This window comes from Puma concolor, chromosome E3, assembly GCF_028749965.1.
Source record: "Puma concolor isolate L17-30 chromosome E3, mPumCon1.1.hap2, whole genome shotgun sequence".
Classification (NCBI taxonomy): domain Eukaryota; kingdom Metazoa; phylum Chordata; class Mammalia; order Carnivora; family Felidae; genus Puma; species Puma concolor.
The window spans coordinates 16,392,733-16,410,332 of NC_141682.1; the positions used below are offsets into that span (position 1 = coordinate 16,392,733).

The 17,600-nt window shown below is 37.1% G+C and overlaps 1 protein-coding gene and 1 non-coding gene across 2 annotated transcripts in view; both read right to left on the reverse strand.

Moving 5' to 3' along the window:
• Positions 1-17,600, reverse strand: part of VKORC1L1 (vitamin K epoxide reductase complex subunit 1L1) — a 63,879-nt gene that overhangs the window by 41,847 nt on the left and 4,432 nt on the right. The window lies entirely within an intron of this gene.
• On the reverse strand, positions 13,065-13,137 carry TRNAK-CUU (transfer RNA lysine (anticodon CUU)). Its single transcript has one exon. It is a non-coding gene; the product is annotated as a tRNA-Lys (tRNA).

A 17,600-nucleotide genomic window follows, 5' to 3' on the forward strand; every position in this document is an offset into this window, starting at 1 on the left:
AACTGGCTCTGGACTTTTTCATTCATGAACAGAATACAAAGAAAAAAAGCAGAACACAAAATGTAAAATCTCAACTCCATTTTAAAATGTGAGAGTTCATACATATACTTTCATAACACGTAACCAAAACAAATAAACACACACACCCAGAAGTTAATTCAGTTAAAATGTTAAGAATGATAATCTATTCTATGGATAATTTTTTCTTCTATATACTTTTCTGCATTTTCTACACAGGCACACATAAACACACACACATTGGCATACACTAAATTTATAATGAAAACTTATTTTCTAAATCCCCACTTCCAGCTCACAGCTTCAGCATCTCAAACCAATACATATTCAAAGACTAGTCACATATCTTCCACCTAGAGCCTGCCTGTCCTTCTCTGTTCTGTTTAATAGTACAAAGTCCTCTCATAAACTTCAGTCATTTCAACTTGTTCCTCTGTCCCCACACTCAGTCAACAATCCTGATAGAATGAGTCTCAATTCATGGGAAACAATATTACTGCAGAAAGCTCTAGAACGAGACACCCCCCCCCCACCCTTTTTTTTCCAGGTCAGAGATACAGGAGAAATCTGCAAAGAGGAAGCAATGCCCTTGGCATAGAACCAGGTTGTGCCAGGGGTAAAGAGGTAGACTTTGAGGAAAGGGCCAAAGTTGGACAATAAGCCCAGGGGAAAAACTACTGTACTGAGCAGACTGAGAGTCAAGAGGCTGGGGACTTAATGACCCTCTATTCTGGTGATACCTATACATGAAAACAAGGAGAAATATGTAGTAAAATAAAACTTTAAATGGCACTATGGTATAAATCTGTTTTGCTGACAAAACTGGCATTAAATGATGGTTGATGTGAATAATACACACTACCAACTTTTACATATAATTAACCAGCTCTGAATGATAAAGTCTTACCTTTTTATTCTAATGCTCCTTTAAAAATAGGTAATAGGGGAGCCTGGCGCTTCAGTCGGCTGAGCATTGGACTTCGGCTCAGGTCACAATCTCATGGTTCACAAGTTTGAGCCCTGCATCAGGCTTTCTGCTATCAATGTGGAACCCTCTTCGGATCCTCTGCCCACCCCACCTCCCTCTCTCTTAAAAATAAACATTAAAAAAAATAATAGAAATCGGTAATAAATGAACAAGGTACAGAATTCAAAGATCACAAAATACGATGTCTGAGCCTTGAGGACATTATGTTAAGTGAAATAAGCCAGTCACAAAAATACATACGAATATTTTATGACTCCACTTTTATGGGGTATCTAGAGTAGTCAAATTCATAGAAACACAACGTAGAATGGGTGATTGCCAGAGGTAAAGGGGAGGAGGAAACGAGGAGCTGTTTAATGGGTTTGAAAAGTTCTGGGGGCACCTGGGTGGCTCAGTTGGTTAAGCATCAGCCTTTTGGCTTTGGCTCAGGTCATGATCTCATGGTTTGTGAGTTTGAGCCCCACTTCGGGCTCTGCTGACAGTGTGGAGCCTGCTTGGGATTCTCTCTCTCTTTCTCAAAATAAACTAAAAAAAATTTTTTTAAGTCCTGGATACTGGTTATACAATGATGTGAATAAAATTAAATTAGGAGTACTGAATTGTACACCTGAAATGCTTAATACAGTACATTTTATATTATGTGCACTTTGCCATTATGAAAATTTTTAAAATTTAAAAGTATACGAGTATTCAGGGAAAGTATCTCCCATTTTGTTCCCCAGCCACCAACTTCTCCCCAGAGAGCCAGCATTAATATATTTTTCTATACTTCCAGAAATATTCTATTTATATACTTTTTATGTAAATGACTTAAAAAATATACCCACACAAAATACAGTTGGTCCTTAAACACAGGTTTGAACTGTGCAGATTTAGTCATAATAAAAATTTTTTTTGATGAATACAGTACAGTACTGATGTATTTTCTCTTCCTCTTAAACATTTTTTTCTCTAGCTTATATATTTGTATAATATACAAAATATGTGTTAATTCACTGTTTATGTTATGTTCACAGCAAGCCTTCCAATTAACAGTAGGCTACTAGCAGCTAAGTTTTGGGGGAGTGAAAAGTTACACACTGGAAATGCAAATCAAAACTACAATGACTTCATACTAGTCAGAATGACTAGTATTAAAAACACAAGAAATAACAAGTGCTGGCAAGGATGCGGAGAAAAGGGAACCCTCACCCAGTTGGTGGGAACGTAAGTTGGTGCAGCTGCTATGGAAAACAGTTTTCCTCAAAAAATTATAAATTCTGTATGATCCACTAATTCCACTGCCCATTTACCCAAATGAAAACACTAGTTTCAAGATATATGCACTCTTATTTACTGCAGTATTATTTATAATAGCTAAGAGCTGAAGGCAATTTAAGTGCCAATGGATGGATGGATGGATGGATGGATGGATGGATGGATGGATGGATAAAAAAGATGTGGTATATATGCACACTGAAGTATGACTCAGCCATAAAACAGAACGAAATCTTGCTATTAGTGACAACATGGATGGACCTAGAGGGTATCATGCTAAGTGAAATCAGAGACAAATACCACAAGATTTCATTTATATGTGGAAAAATCTAAACAACAAAACAAATGAACAAACAAAAACAGAAAAATTCTCAAGAGAATTTTGCCAGAGGGAAGGGGGGTTGAGGGGACAGACGAAACAGGTGAAGGAAATTAAGAGGTACAAACTTACAGTAATAAAAAAAGTCACAAACAGGGATGAAAAGTATAGCAAAAGAAATGCAGTCCATAATATTACAACAATGTTGTATGGTGACAGAGTGTAACTGCATGTATAGAATTGTGGATTATTTTGAATACCTGAAATGTAACACTGCGTGTCAACTATACTTCAATTTTAAAAAATGCAAATTGTACTACACAGGTGGTCAGTGCCCCTAACCCCCATGTTTTTCAAGGGTCAACTGTATTAGCATACTACATATATCATTCATGCACCTTGCTTGGTCTTTTAAAAACATCTTAAGAGATGTTTCTAAATTAGTTCACAAAGAACTCCCTTTCACTTTTTAAGAGCTGCTATTCATTCACTCTATTACATTACCATTAATTATTTCACCAGTTCCCCACTGACTGGTAACTAGATTTTGTCCCAACTTTTGTTATGATAAGCATGGCAATGAATGTCTTCATACTACTTAACTGCCACATACAAGAGTGTATATGTATGTATTCGTGTTTACAAGCACAGAAAAGAACTGCTAAAAAAAAAAGGGGGGGTATGTGCATTATGACTGTGTATATACATGCTATTATCTATTTAGAATTTGTTATTGAATTATAGCATACATTCAGAAAAGTACACAAAAGCTTGATGAATTTTCCCAATGTAAGCACAACTGTGTAACCAGGACCCACATTAAGATATAGAACACTACAAGCCTCCAAAAGCTTGTCTTGTGTTCCTTTTCAGTGAGGTAACACTACTCTGACTTCTAACAACATAGCTTTAATTTTGTGTTTTGAAACTTGTATTTTTGTCTGGCTCTTTCACTCACCATTATGGTTGTAAGAACCATCTATTTTTGTGTGTAAATTGTAACTCATTCATTCTTGTTCTCTGTAATATTCTATTGTATAAACACATCATAATTTATTTATCCTTACTACTCTTGAAGTACATACATTTTTAATTTTAATGGATATTATCAAACTGCTCTTCAGAGTTTAGAATCCTACCATTACTATATGGAACTTGATACTTCTCTACATCTCAGCCAAGTTAATCAAAATTTTTGATCTTTGCCAATCTAATACATTAAAAACGTTTTCAATATAGTTTCAATTTGCTCTTATTATGGCTGAAATTTCCTGTTTAAGATCTATTTGTGTTTATTTTCAACTGACTTTTTTTAAGTTTGTTTGTTTGTTCGTTTGAGAGAGAGAGAAGAGAAGGAGAGAATTCCAAGCAGGTTCCACACTGTCAGCGCAGAGCCCAATGCAGGGCTCGAACTCAAGAACCATGAGATCATGGTCTGAGCCGAAATCAAGAGTTGGATGCTTAACTGACTGAGCCACCCAGGTGCCCCTATTTTCAACTGTCTTTGAATGTACTGTGCCCACTCGTCTGTTGAGATGTTGGTCCTTCCTGTATTTATTTAAAAGGATTCCTGTCTTTTCCTTTTCTTTAAAGGAAATTAGCTCCTTGAAAATGATGCACGGCAAATATTTTTTCCCAGTTTATCTTTGGCATTCCAACTTTATTTATGCTAGTTTTTGCCATGCACAGGTTTTGTCTGCCTTTATGCAAATTAATCAACTTTTTCTCTTTATGGTTTCTGAGATTTTATAAAACTTAGAGCAACTGGAACTCTCATATGTTGCTGGTGGGAATGTAACCTGGTATACTCACTGTGGAAAACAGTTTGGCAATATACACTAAAATTAAACATATATGTAGCCTATGACCCACCACTTCCACTCAATTCCAAGAACAAATGAGTACTTAACACCCAAAAAACACATACAAGAGTGTTCTAAGCAGTTTTATTCATTTTAGCAAAAAAAAAAAAAAAAAAGTAAACAAAAATTTCTATCAATGATAGTGTGGCATATTAACACAATACTACACAATAAAAAAGAACTGCTACATGCAACATAAATAAATCTCATATAGTGTTAAGCGAAAGAAATGAGACACAAAAGAAGACTTAATATATTGATTTATTTGAAGATCAAAAACAGGCAAAACTAATTGATGGCCAGAGGCCCAAAAAGCGATTACCACCAAGGGGGTTGGTACTGACTAGGAGGCAAATATAAGGGAAACTTTGGGGGTGCTAGAGAGTCTATTTCCTGATCTAGGTGACAGATCTTGTTACACGTGTACAGATACATAAAAAATATTGGCCCTTTAAAATATGTGTACTTTCCTTTTTTTAAAATTTTTTAAAAATTTTTTAAATTTACATCCAAATTAGTATATAGTGCAACAATGATTTCAGGAGTAGATTCCTTAGTGCCCCTTCCCCATTTAGCCCATCCCCCCTCCCACAACCCCTCCAGTAACCCTCAGTTTGTTCTCCATATTTATGAGTCTCTTTTGTTTTGTCCCCCCCCTGTTTTTATATTATTTTTGTTTCCCTTCCCTCATGTTCATCTGTTTTGTCTCTTAAAGTCCTCATATGAGTGAAGTCATACGATTTTTGTCTTTCTCTGACTAATTTCACTTAGCATAATACCCTCCAGTTCCATCCACGTAGTTGCAAATGGCAAGATTGCATTCTTTTTGGTTGCTGAGTAATACTCCATTGTGTGTGTGTGTGTGTGTGTGTGTGTGTGTGTGTGTGTGTGTGTGTGTGTATGTATATGTATGTATGTATATATATACCACATCTTCTTTATCCATTCATCCATCCATGGACATTTGGGCTCTTTCCATACTTTGGCTGTTGTTGATAGTGCTGCTATAAACATGGGAGTGCATGTGTCCCTTCGAAACAGCACACCTGTATCCCTTGGATAAATGCCTAGTGTGCAATTGCTGGGTCGTAGGGTAGTTCTATTTTTAGTTTTTAGAGGAACCTCCATATTGTCTTCGAGAGTGGCTGCACCAGCTTGCATTCCCAAAATATGTGTACTTTCCTATCTGTGAATTGTATCTCAATAAAAGCTTTTCTTTTTTTTAAGTGAGATGGCAAGCTAGCTTTCTTTTTTCTCAAATGGCTAACACAATATTACTTACTTATCGAAGAATTCACTGTTTTCACCTTCATTACCTGTGACATTTCTATAAATGAGGTCACAGCACTACTCTCAGCTGTGTTCTGGGGATAACCTACCTGCTCCGGGCATGCTTAATCACTTCAGCTTGAACCCTGACTTTCACATTACTAATTCTCCTTCTTGAATTATTGATTTTCATATTTTATAAAAAATTCCATTTGTGTTCTTTCATATAAACTTTAGAATCATGTTTTTAAAAGCCTGTGGAAATATTAACTGGGATTACACTGAATTTACAAATTATGTTTGATCAACTCCAAAATACCTTCAATGTAAGATGTACAATTTTATGTAGCCCTAAAAAAAGGACATTGCCACCCTGACATAATGCTGCCTTGTGACTGAGGATTTTTCTTTTAGGCTTATTAAAATAGCTCTTTTAGCATATGCATATGAATTGTGCTTATAATGAAAGGAAAATAAGTAAAATAAACTGGTTAAGATGTTCATAAATAAAACTTCTTCACCACTACCACATGGCCAGAAGTGACTAGAAGGTATCCTCAATTTTAAGGCATATCTCAATTAAAAAAATTTTTTAATGTTTGCTTATTTTTAAGAGAGAGAGACAGAGACAGAGCATGAGTGGGGCGGGGGCAGAGAGAGAGAGGGAGACAGAATCCAAAGCAGGCTCCAGGCTCTGAGCTGTCAGCACAGAACCCTACACAGGGCTTGAACTCGCAAGCCACGAGACCATGACCTGAGCCGAAGATGGACGCTTAATCAACCCAGGTTAAGCCCAGGCACCCCAAGGCATATCTCAATTTTAGAAATGACAAGACGCAAAAGTGTATTTAGCAGACAGTCTACAGGGATAATGATATCTTTCCAATGTGACAGTTATCCTATCTAAGAAAAAGTTATGTTTCAGCATTTATTCAATTCTTTTATGTCCTTCAGTGAAGTTTCACATTTTTCAGAGATACCCTTAGTCTTCTTGTTAAATGTTTTGGTTTTTTTTTAATGTATTCTGATATAGACTTTTTTCACTTTAAAAATTCTGTTAGGAAGATGCGCAAAACTGCTGTTTAGAAATCTACAAAACATTACTGAGAAAAAAATTAAAGAAGACCAAAACACACTGAGAGACAATGTTCATGAACTGGAAGATGCAACTGTGTAAATATTTCAATTATCCCTAAACTTATTCAATGCCAATTCCAATCAAAATCCTAACAAGTATTCTTGTAGAATCTTACAACCCGATTCTAAAATGTATATACAAATGCAAGGAGCCAAAAATAACCAAGATTTATTATTTACTATTTATCAAGATTTATAAAGCTACACAGTAACTCTCAAACCTGAGATTCTAAAGAGCTTCAGTTCATGTGCTTTTATCTATTATATTTATCACACTTGAAATTAAAATAGAAAACTGAGGGGCGCCTGGGTGGCGCAGTCGGTTAAGCGTCCGACTTCAGCCAGGTCACGATCTCGCGGTCCGTGAGTTCGAGCCCCGCGTCGGGCTCTGGGCTGATGGCTGAGAGCCTGGAGCCTGTTTCTGATTCTGTGTCTCCCTCTCTCTCTGCCCCTCCCCCGTTCATGCTCTGTCTCTCTGTGTCCCAAAAATAAATAAACGTTAAAAAAAAAAAATAGAAAACTGAAATATTTGTTCACTTAAAAATAACAAGAGGGGTGCCTGGGTGGCTGTCTCGGTTAAGCTTCCGACTTTGGCTCAGGTCATGATCTCGCAGTTTGTGAGTTCGAGCCCCATGTCGGGCTCTGTGCTGACAGCTCGGAGCCTGCAGCCTGCTTCAGATTCTGTGTCTCCCTTTCTCTCTGCCCCTCCCCTGGTTGTGCTCTCTCTCTGTCTCTCAATAATAAACAAATGTTAAGAAAAAAAAATGTTTTAATTAAAAAAAATAACAAGAAATCCATTACATGTTAACAGAAATAAATTCTTTATGAAAAATCACTATTTTCCAAAACAAAAACTTAGTGAAGAGTCACATCTGGCTTAAAAGGAGACAGTTTTTGTCTAGAGACAATTAAAAAAAAAATTCCATAGATTGTTGACCTAAATGTGAAAGACAAAATGTAAGAGAAAATATCTTTATAGAGAATATCTTCAATACCAAGATACAGAAAGCTGATTATAAAGGAGAAGGTTAACTATGTTAAAACTAATAATTTCTGGGGGGCGCCTGGGTGGTGCAGTCGGTTAAGCGTCCGACTTCAGCCAGGTCACGATCTCGCGGTCCGTGAGTTCGAGCCCCGCGTCAGGCTCTGGGCTGATGGCTCGGAGCCTGGAGCCTGTTTCCAATTCTGTGTCTCCCTCTCTCTCTGCCCCTCCCCCGTTCATGCTCTGTCTCTCTCTGTCCCAAAAATAAATAAACGTTGAAAAAAAAAATTTTTTTTTAATTAAAAAAAAAAAAACTAATAATTTCTGTTAATCAAAACATACCTTTAAGAAAATGAAAAGGCAAAGCAAGCCACAGAGTGGAAGATAATATACACAACACAGATTATCTGAAAAAATATACATGAACATACATAGACATATAGACACATGTATATACATACACACATATATACATATAAATATATATATATATATATATATATATATATGTATGTATCTTAAAATGAATAAGACAAAGAACGAACACCAGGTAGAAAAATGGGCAAAAGACTTTAATGAGCCTTTCAAAGAGAAGATATCTAAATGGCCAACAAAAAAACAGAAGAAAGGCTGCTCAACCCCTTTAGTAATTAGGGAAATGCAAATTAAAACCAAATAGGAATGTTAAATAGAACAACCACTTTGGGAAACTGTTCTATAGTTTCTAACAAAATTAAATACCTACCCTATGACCCAAAAATGCACTGAATGTGTGTGTGTGTGTGTGTGTGTGTGTGTGTGTGTGTGTGTATAAAATCATACAATGGCACTAAGCAATAAAAAAATAACTGATAAAACCAAAAACTTGGATGAACTGCTATTATGCTGGGCAAAAGAAGCCAGACACAAGAGAGTGCATACTGTTAGGAGTCCTTTTACATGAAGTTCAAGAATAGGAAAAGCAAATTTACAGTGATAGAAGTCAAAACAGTATTGTCAGGGGGCGCCTGGGTGGCTCAGTCGGTTAAGCGTCCGACTTCGGCTCAGGTCATGATCTCACGTTTGTGAGTTCGAGCCCCGCATCGGGCTCTGTGCTGACAGCTCAGAGCCTGGAGCCTGCTTCTGATTCTGTGTCCCCCTTTGTCTCTGCCCCTCCCCCACTCATGCTCTGTCTCTCTCTGTCTCAGAAATAAACATAAAACAATTTTTTGAAAAAACAGTATTGTCAGAATAACAGCTTCTGACTGAAAAGTTGCATAAGAGTACTTTCTGAGGTGATAGGAATGTTCTTCTGAGTAGTGGCACATGCACATATAAAAACATTTTCAAGTTGTACATTTAGGATTTTTGCATTTTACTGAAATACACCTCAATAACCCACAAAAATCCATTACATATATACCAGAATGGCTAATAAAATTTAATAGACTGACAATTCCAACACCCGACAAACAGGTAGAACAACAGGAAATCTCATACACTGTTGGTAGGAATCTAAATTATTGGAATCACTTTGGAAAAGTCTGGCATTACCAACTAAAATTGAAGACACACAAAAATGTTCATTGCAGCATTATTCATAATTGCTGCAAAGTGAAAACAACTTAAATGTCCATCCAAAAAAAGAGTGAATAAGTTAATTGTGATGTATCTGTATAACAGAATAGTCAGCAATGACACATAAACTCTAGCTCCGTAAAACATGGATGAATTTCACAAAATACTGTTGAGTGAAAGCAGCCAGAATAAAGAATACAAACTAAATGGTTCCATTTAAATGGAACCGTTTAGGGGCGCCTGGGTGGCGCAGTCGGTTAAGCGTCCGACTTCAGCCAGGTCACGATCTCGCAGTCCGTGAGTTCGAGCCCCGCGTCGGGCTCTGGGCGGATGGCTCAGGGCCTGGAGCCTGTTTCCGATTCTGTGTCTCCCTCTCTCTCTGCCCCTCCCCCGTTCATGCTCTGTCTCTCTCTGTCCCAAAAATAAATAAATAAATAAATAAAAAAAATAAAAAAAATAAATGGAACCGTTTACAAAGTTCAAAAAGCAGGAAAAACTAAACCAAGTTTAGATGCAACCTCAGGTAGAAAAGTAAGAAAGTGAGTATCATAAAAGTCAGGACAGAAGTTAGTTACTCTTGAGAAGGAGGAAGAGTATATTTGATAAGGAGGGGGTTAAGGGAGGGCTTTCTGAAGACAATAGTCTATTTGATGACCTGGATGTTGGTTACAAGGGTTATGCTTTGTCATTACTACATCAAAAAAGATGCACAGCTCAATGTCTCTTCCATATGTGTGTTACAAATCAGAACAAAAAAGGTTAAAAAAAAAAAATCAATGGGACCTGGTGATTGATTGGATTTGGTGGGGGAGGGGAGGGTGGAGAAACAACCAAGGACAACTCCCAGGTTTCTGACTTGCACAACTGCTGGGGCAGTGATGCCTTTCACTGGGATCAGAAAAAGCATTTTCAGGGTAAGAATATTAATTAAATCTTGGACACATTAAACTTATAGCACTTTGGAGATACCTAACTAGAGATGTCCAGCAGGCAATTAGATATGCAGATCTAGAGTTCAAAAGAGAGATATAAATTTTGAGGCTATAGACATAAATTTCCAGGCTAGAGATATAAATTTTAGGTTCATCTGTGAGTGATGCCATGAACACGGACATGACTGTTTAGAGAAAGAAGACTAACAAGAGGGTAGGGCTGATTCCTGGTAAACCAACATAATGGGTAATTGCAGGAGGATAAGCCAGTAAAGAAAGCTGAGAAGGAACCAAGTGGTAGGAGGAAAATCAAGAACATGTCATGAACCATTAAGCAAGGGAAGAGAACGTCTCATGAGTAATAAGTCACCCACTGCAGGTTGATGCATACTTAAGAGAGAATATGGCTTATGTGCAATACTCAGCAAGCCAGTTTTTATTCCACCTCTTTCTGGTTGATTTGAGACAACAACCCAAGAGAAAAACCAATGCTTCTGAGAATGGCTGAAAGTTTCTATGTTATCTTTAGAAGTGAGCAATCAAGGCCCTTCTCACTGTTCTTTCTCCCTGATTCTCACGAAGGAAGAGGACAGATTTGAGAGCACTGATTGGGTCTGTGTGATACTGGGTAGAATCACCATTAAAAGTTCAGCACACGAGTACAGGCTCACTTTTCTGCTTCTTCTACATGACTAGAGTGGTATGAGAAGCCCTCAAGAGGGTTTCTCTTCTCTAAGTGAGAGCCAGGGCCAAACCTACTACTTGGGCAGAAAAGGCCTGAGGCGTGTGGCCAAGGCCAGAACAGCAGTCAGCCAAAGCAAATGTGTGCTTTGGTTACACAGCCCTGGGCACTGATAGGAATGAGTTAGAGCAGGCTTTGCTCACATCACAAAGGAAAAATCTAGCCATGTTTGAGAGTTGGGGAGATGAAAGGGGTCCACAGCACAGCCTGTTTTAGTTTGAAACAATTTAAGACTAACTGGATTAAAAAAAAAAATTTTCCACATGAACCCAGCTGGGCTCATTACATTCTTTTGTCTTGGGAGTTTGGTACCCAAGTCCTAGTTAAGAATAAATGCAAAGTAGTTTTTCATTTGTAAGTACAAATATTTAACATAAATTTCTTCCTTGGGGTGCCTATAGACTTGAAAATAGTGGTTGCAGACTAGAGAAAATTGTTCCTGGGATCCATGACCAGGAATACCATCATAAAATTTCTCAATTTACAGCACCACATAAATCACATACAAAACAAGACCACAATGGGCATCTAGGTTAAAATGATAACAGATTAGTAACTCCAGAAATAGACACAATATGTTACTTGATGGAAAGTTTTGAGTAAAGGTTGACTCCCAAATTCATCTAAAAATTAAGTACAATTCTAATCAAAATCTCATTGAGATGTTTTTTAGAACTCATCAAAATAAATATTAAAATTCACCTGAGATGGAATAGCCAAAACATTTTTTAAAATAAGCATATTTGCCCTATCAGATATCAAATTACTATTTAAAACCACAGGGCAGATGGGGACTATAGTAATGGAAATGTGTGGAAACACAGACAACATGTCACTGAGAATCCAGAAAGAGGCCCTATAGAATACAAGGAGATTCTTGTGGTACTTCAAATATGGTCAAGTCAATAAATTGGGAGTTAGGCAAAAGTCTATCAATTTAGAAAAAAGTTAGATCCCTACCTCACACCACACACAAAAGTATATTCCATTCAAACTAAAGGAGCTAAATATGAAAAAAAATTCAAACAAAATATATGAAAGTTAAAAAAAAACAACCACCTTGGAATGCTACAGATTTTGCTGAACAAGATTAATGAAAGAAAAAAAAACATGTTTTAAAACAACAGCTACATTTTATGAGCATTTACTTTTGTGCCAGGTGCTATACTGTTTACAGAAACTGGTGCATTGGTACACTTCATATTCACAATAGTCCTGAGTTAGACACTACTGTCACCCTCATTTTATGAAGAGGAAACTGAGACAAAAGAGAGATCAAGTTATGCAGCCAAGATTTCAATCCAGGTACTCTTGCTCTATAGAAGTCTGTGATATTAATTTTTAACACAATGAACAAGCAGAAATAAATCAAACTTATAAAACACAGTGTAGTTGAGTATACTCCACCTTAATTCATATTTTGTCATGGATCTTCCACTATCTTACATCTCAAATACAATGATTATTTATTTTTTTTTATTTTTTAGAGAGAGAGCGTGCACAAGCAGAGGAGGGACACATACACAGAGAGAGAGAGAGAGAGAGACAGAGACAGAGACAGAGACAGAGACAGAGAGACAGAGAGAGATATACAGAATCTGATGCAGGCTCCAGGCTCTGAGCTGTCAGTGCAAAGCCCAATGCAGGGGCTCGAACTCTGAAGTTTGAGATCATGACCTGAGCCAAAGTCGGACGCTTAACCAACTGAGCCACCCAGACGCTCCTCAATGACTATTTTTAAAATGGTCAATAACCACACAACAGTGAAAATAGCATCCTTGAAATTCCCCTAAGTTATAGATGCTCATAATTAAAGCAACTTTATAGCTTATAATCTAATAGTTTTAAAAATTCTTAGTAAAAGAATTTTTTCCAAATGAAATTTTATGTGGATCTATAATGAGAAACAGATTAAAGTAGTATTTCATTCTATCACTGTATTTTATTTAAGTATTTACAGCTTTTTAAGTGTTTTATTTTATTTATTTTAAATAGGCTCCACGCCCAACGTGGGGCTTGAACCCACAACCCTGAGATCAAGAGTCTGATGCTCTACTGACTGAGCCAGCCAGGCACCCCCTTATCAGTATATTTTAAAAGCTCAAGTTTATAACATTTACAATGAAGGTGTTCTGATTAACACAAACTAAATTATGGATGATTGGGGCAGTCAGACTTGTTATGTTTTGATTGCACAGTATCAAGAAAAGCCCGATCCAAAGAGATTAGCAGTTGCAAATGATAAAGACTTTTTTTGTCATTTTTTTAATAGTACATTAATGCTATCTAAGGATTTTATTATACCTGTCCAGAAGTCTAAGTAGAAGAACATTCCTAAGTTAAATCTCTAATAATAAATCTTAAAATATGTAATAATAATGACATGACATATTATGCATAAAGCAGTCACATGTAATAGTATAAGGCAGTAAGAGTTCCATAATAGTGAATTTGCTGATATAATTTTACATGAGCAAACAAGCACCGGCCTGAATTTTTAAAATACCAATATATAGCTGTAATTCTTCTAATCAATAGTATTTTTTAGAATTCAAGTATATACACAAAGAAAGCAAGAAACTCTATTATAAGGATTGTTATCCTGAATGGCGGTATTATGGATAATTTTAATTTTTTTTTATCTTAAGAGAGAGAGAGTGCATGAGCAGGGGAGAGGCAGAGAGAGAGGGAGGGAGAGAGAGAAAATCCCAAGCAGGCTCTGTATCCGCAGCATGGAGCCCAACACAGGGCTGATCCCCCAAACCGTGAGATCATGACCTGAGCCAAAATCAAGAGTAAGACACTTAACCGACTGAGCCACCCAACTGCCCTAGGATAATTTTAATTTTGTCCTTTTGCTTATTTTCCCTCAAATATTCTAAACATGTTACTTTCCCCCTCTTCTTTTTTACTTTTTATCTCAAAATAACTATAAATCACAGGGATTTGCAAAAAATGCACAGACTGGTCCCCAGGTCACTTTTCCAAACTTTATATCTTGGTTAATATCTTGCATAACTATAGTACAATATCACAATGAGGAAACTAATCTTGGTTTTTTTTTTTTTTTTTTTTTTTTGAAAGAGAGAAAGAGGAAAGAGCAGGCAACAGGCAGAAAGGGAAGGATCAGAGGATCCAAAGTGGGCTCCATGCTGACAGCAGAGAGCCCAACACAGAACCCGTACCCACAAACCTCAAGATCATGACCTGAGCCAAAGTTGGACATTCAACCTACTGACCCACCCAGGTACCCCCAGGAAACTAATCTGGGTACAATCTAGAGTTTACTGAGATTTCACTACCTGCATGTTTGTGTATGTGTGTGTTTCTGTGCAATTTTATCACATTTGTAGCTTCATGTAACCACAGCTGAAATACAGAACTGTTCCTTCCCCACAAGGCTCCCCTCAAGCTACCTGCCTTAACCAAGCCATCCCTTCCCCCATTCTGAACTCCCTGGCAATTACTAATCTGTTCTCCATTGCTGTAATTTTGTTATTTCAATAATGCTATATAAATGCAATCATACAGTATGCAACTATTTAAGATTGGTACTTTTTCTCACCTAGCATAACTATCCTGTGAGATAACCTGGCAGTATAAATCAGTGGTCTCTACTGTGTTAAAAAATTTAGCATGTTATGCAATTGAGTATATATAAATGTTTATAATGTTTTAAAGTTTAACATGTTAAAATGTGAATCAAATGCTTATGAAATCCCTGTTGTACCACCACACAACTAGGAGTTTGGGGAATGAATTTTGAAAACAGATAATCTAATACCAATCTAGTGCAACTGAATACAAATACTATATAGAAGAGAAACCCAAGGTTCAGTGCTTTTAAGTTTTGTCCAAGTTTACAAGAACACATGGTTTATAAGAATGACTGGTTTTGCATTTTTCAGGACAAGCTCTAGATTCCAGTCCTTTCCCAACCCAGGTGGGTCTATGTTACATCCAAATATGGCCACTTGCTAGTCCCCCCAAAGGGCCACCATTTTCTGCCTTTCCCAATACTGTTCCCTAGAGTCTTCCAAATTGTCAAGGAAATGAATCCCTGTTAAATTCCTACTTCTGTATGGTGATTTAGCCAGCATCACACCCCAGGCCCAATTCTCCTGACTCCATGTACAGTAGGTCCATGACTCAACATCTCTCTCAGAAAGGGCTACCCCACCCTAGTATGAATTCAAACCAACTTTCTCCCCTCCCCGCCTCTGGTGCCTAGATGCCCTTTAGCTTCCTTTCCTTGGCAATTATGTTAAGTCTTCCTGATAGCTCACCCACTGCATACCTGTTCACTAAGTGTGACAAACTCCTTATCTTCACAAGTTGAGGATTAGAAGGCAACCACTCCAGAAACAACTTCTTATATACCATACCTTCATAGTAATGTCCTTACTTTTCTAAAAAAATTGCTCTAAAAAAGTAAAAGCTATAATACAAACACTAGGCATTTTGGCATACAGATGTTTAAAAAAAAATGGCACCAAGGTTGGCATAGTTTAAAAATTTTGGCTGATATGGGCATCACTGTGTCAACATTAGATCACTCAATCTAATATTGAGACAGATTGCCTGGGTTAGAATCAGGCCTCTGCCATCGTATTATCTAAATCAAGTTTCATTTGTATTTTGTGCGCCTGTTTTCTCATCTGTAAAACAGTGATAAAAGCACCTCATAGGACTGTTATGAGAACTAAATAATACAAAGTAAAGCATTTAGAACACCGCTTAGCACACAGTAAGTATTATCTTAAGTTTTCACAGTTATCTCTAATGCATGGCAGTCTGGTCACCCTTTGTGGATAGGCCTCCTTTCCTCTTGTACTCTAAGTTTGTACTGCTTCTGAAATTTCCATACCAAGAAACAATAGTAACATAAGAACTTATATTTTATTTATTAGGTTCATATCAGTCAAAACAAACTACTAGAACAAGTTTTCTTTTACATATCAGCAATTATTAACAACATAACAAATGTGAATATAAGCACTTAAAATATGTGATGGAAAGAATGCTAACAAAAAGGTACACATCAGAATATATAACATGATAATTTATGTTTAAAAATGGGGGTGGCACCTGGATGGCTCAGTTGGTTAAGCGTCCGACTTTGGCTCAGGTCATGATCTCACAGAGCATGAGCTTGAGCCTCACATCAGGCTCTGTGCTGACACCTCAGAGCCTGGAGCCTTCTTTGGATTCTGTCTCCCTCTCTCTCTGCATCCCCACCCCACTTGTGCTCTCTCTCTTTAAAATAAATAAATAAAATAAAAATGGGAAGAATAATACGGTCATATTTATGCTTGTATGTGCACAAAAAGCTCTGGAAAGTTTCACAGTTGCTGATGGAGGACAACTGCATGTTTGGGTGACGGGGTTATGAAGGAGATTATTCACCATATATGCTTTAGTATCTTTGAATCTGAAGCAGCAAATGCATTATCTATACAAGAATTTAACTGAAAAAAAATGTAGGCGGGGTCTCTAAACAAGTACTCTGGAAGCCAGGCTTCTAGTCCCAATCTGCTGTAACTGTGTTACCCTGGGCAAATCGTTTAACCTCTGAGTCTAGGCGGACAAAGCGAGGAGCACCAAAAACTTCAAGGTTCTATTCTAAAAATGTAAGATCTCAGGGTGCCTGGCTGAGCATGTGAGTCTTGATCTCAGGCTCATGAGTTCAAACCCCACGTTGAGCAGTAGAGCCTACTTTAAAAAAAAAAAAAAAAAAAAAAAAAGGAAGATTTCAACAAAGGAGTAGTAAGTAGATGGCACTACTACTTTTTTTTTCTGTCATGAGAGAGGTACTAAACCAACATTTTGCAAAAGAAGGCAACTTTTTGAGGAGTTGATGGCTTTCAAATACTATTTTACAGCTTTTAAAAATGTAGAATTGCCAAGTCTATTAATCTTTAAAGATAACTTGTAGTATTCTTAACAAAAAAAAAACCTTTCTTAGAAGGGGGTCTAATGTAACTTGCAGAAAATACCTATAAAGAATATTCTGCATATCATATTGTTTCTCTTGCCATGCTTCTGAAATTGTTTTAAATGGACTTTAAGTCTTTATACTATGGCATGGAGGGAACAATAAAGTATAATAATTTACATTTAAAAAATACACAAATGACTGGGGCACCTGGGTGGCTCGGTCGTCCGACTTCAGCTCAGGTCATGATCTCACAGCTCGTGAGTTCCAGCCCCGCTTCGGGCTCTGTGCTGAGCCTACTTCATATTCTGGGTCTCCCTCTCTCTCTCTGCCCTCTCCCGCTCATGCTGTCTCTGTCTCTCAAAAATAAACATTAAAAAAAAATTTTTTTAAATACACAAATGACTATACCTTAAACAAACAACTTACATTACTTAAAGGCATTTATTATCAGATACTGCAAAAAAAGTAACATCTCCAGTCAATGGCAACAGCCATAATTGAGTATATAATTTATTCCAGGTACTATCCAGGTATTCACTGTTAATCCCACCTATCATTGTTAATCCCACCATTCTCTGGCAAAGCAGGTTTTAACAGCC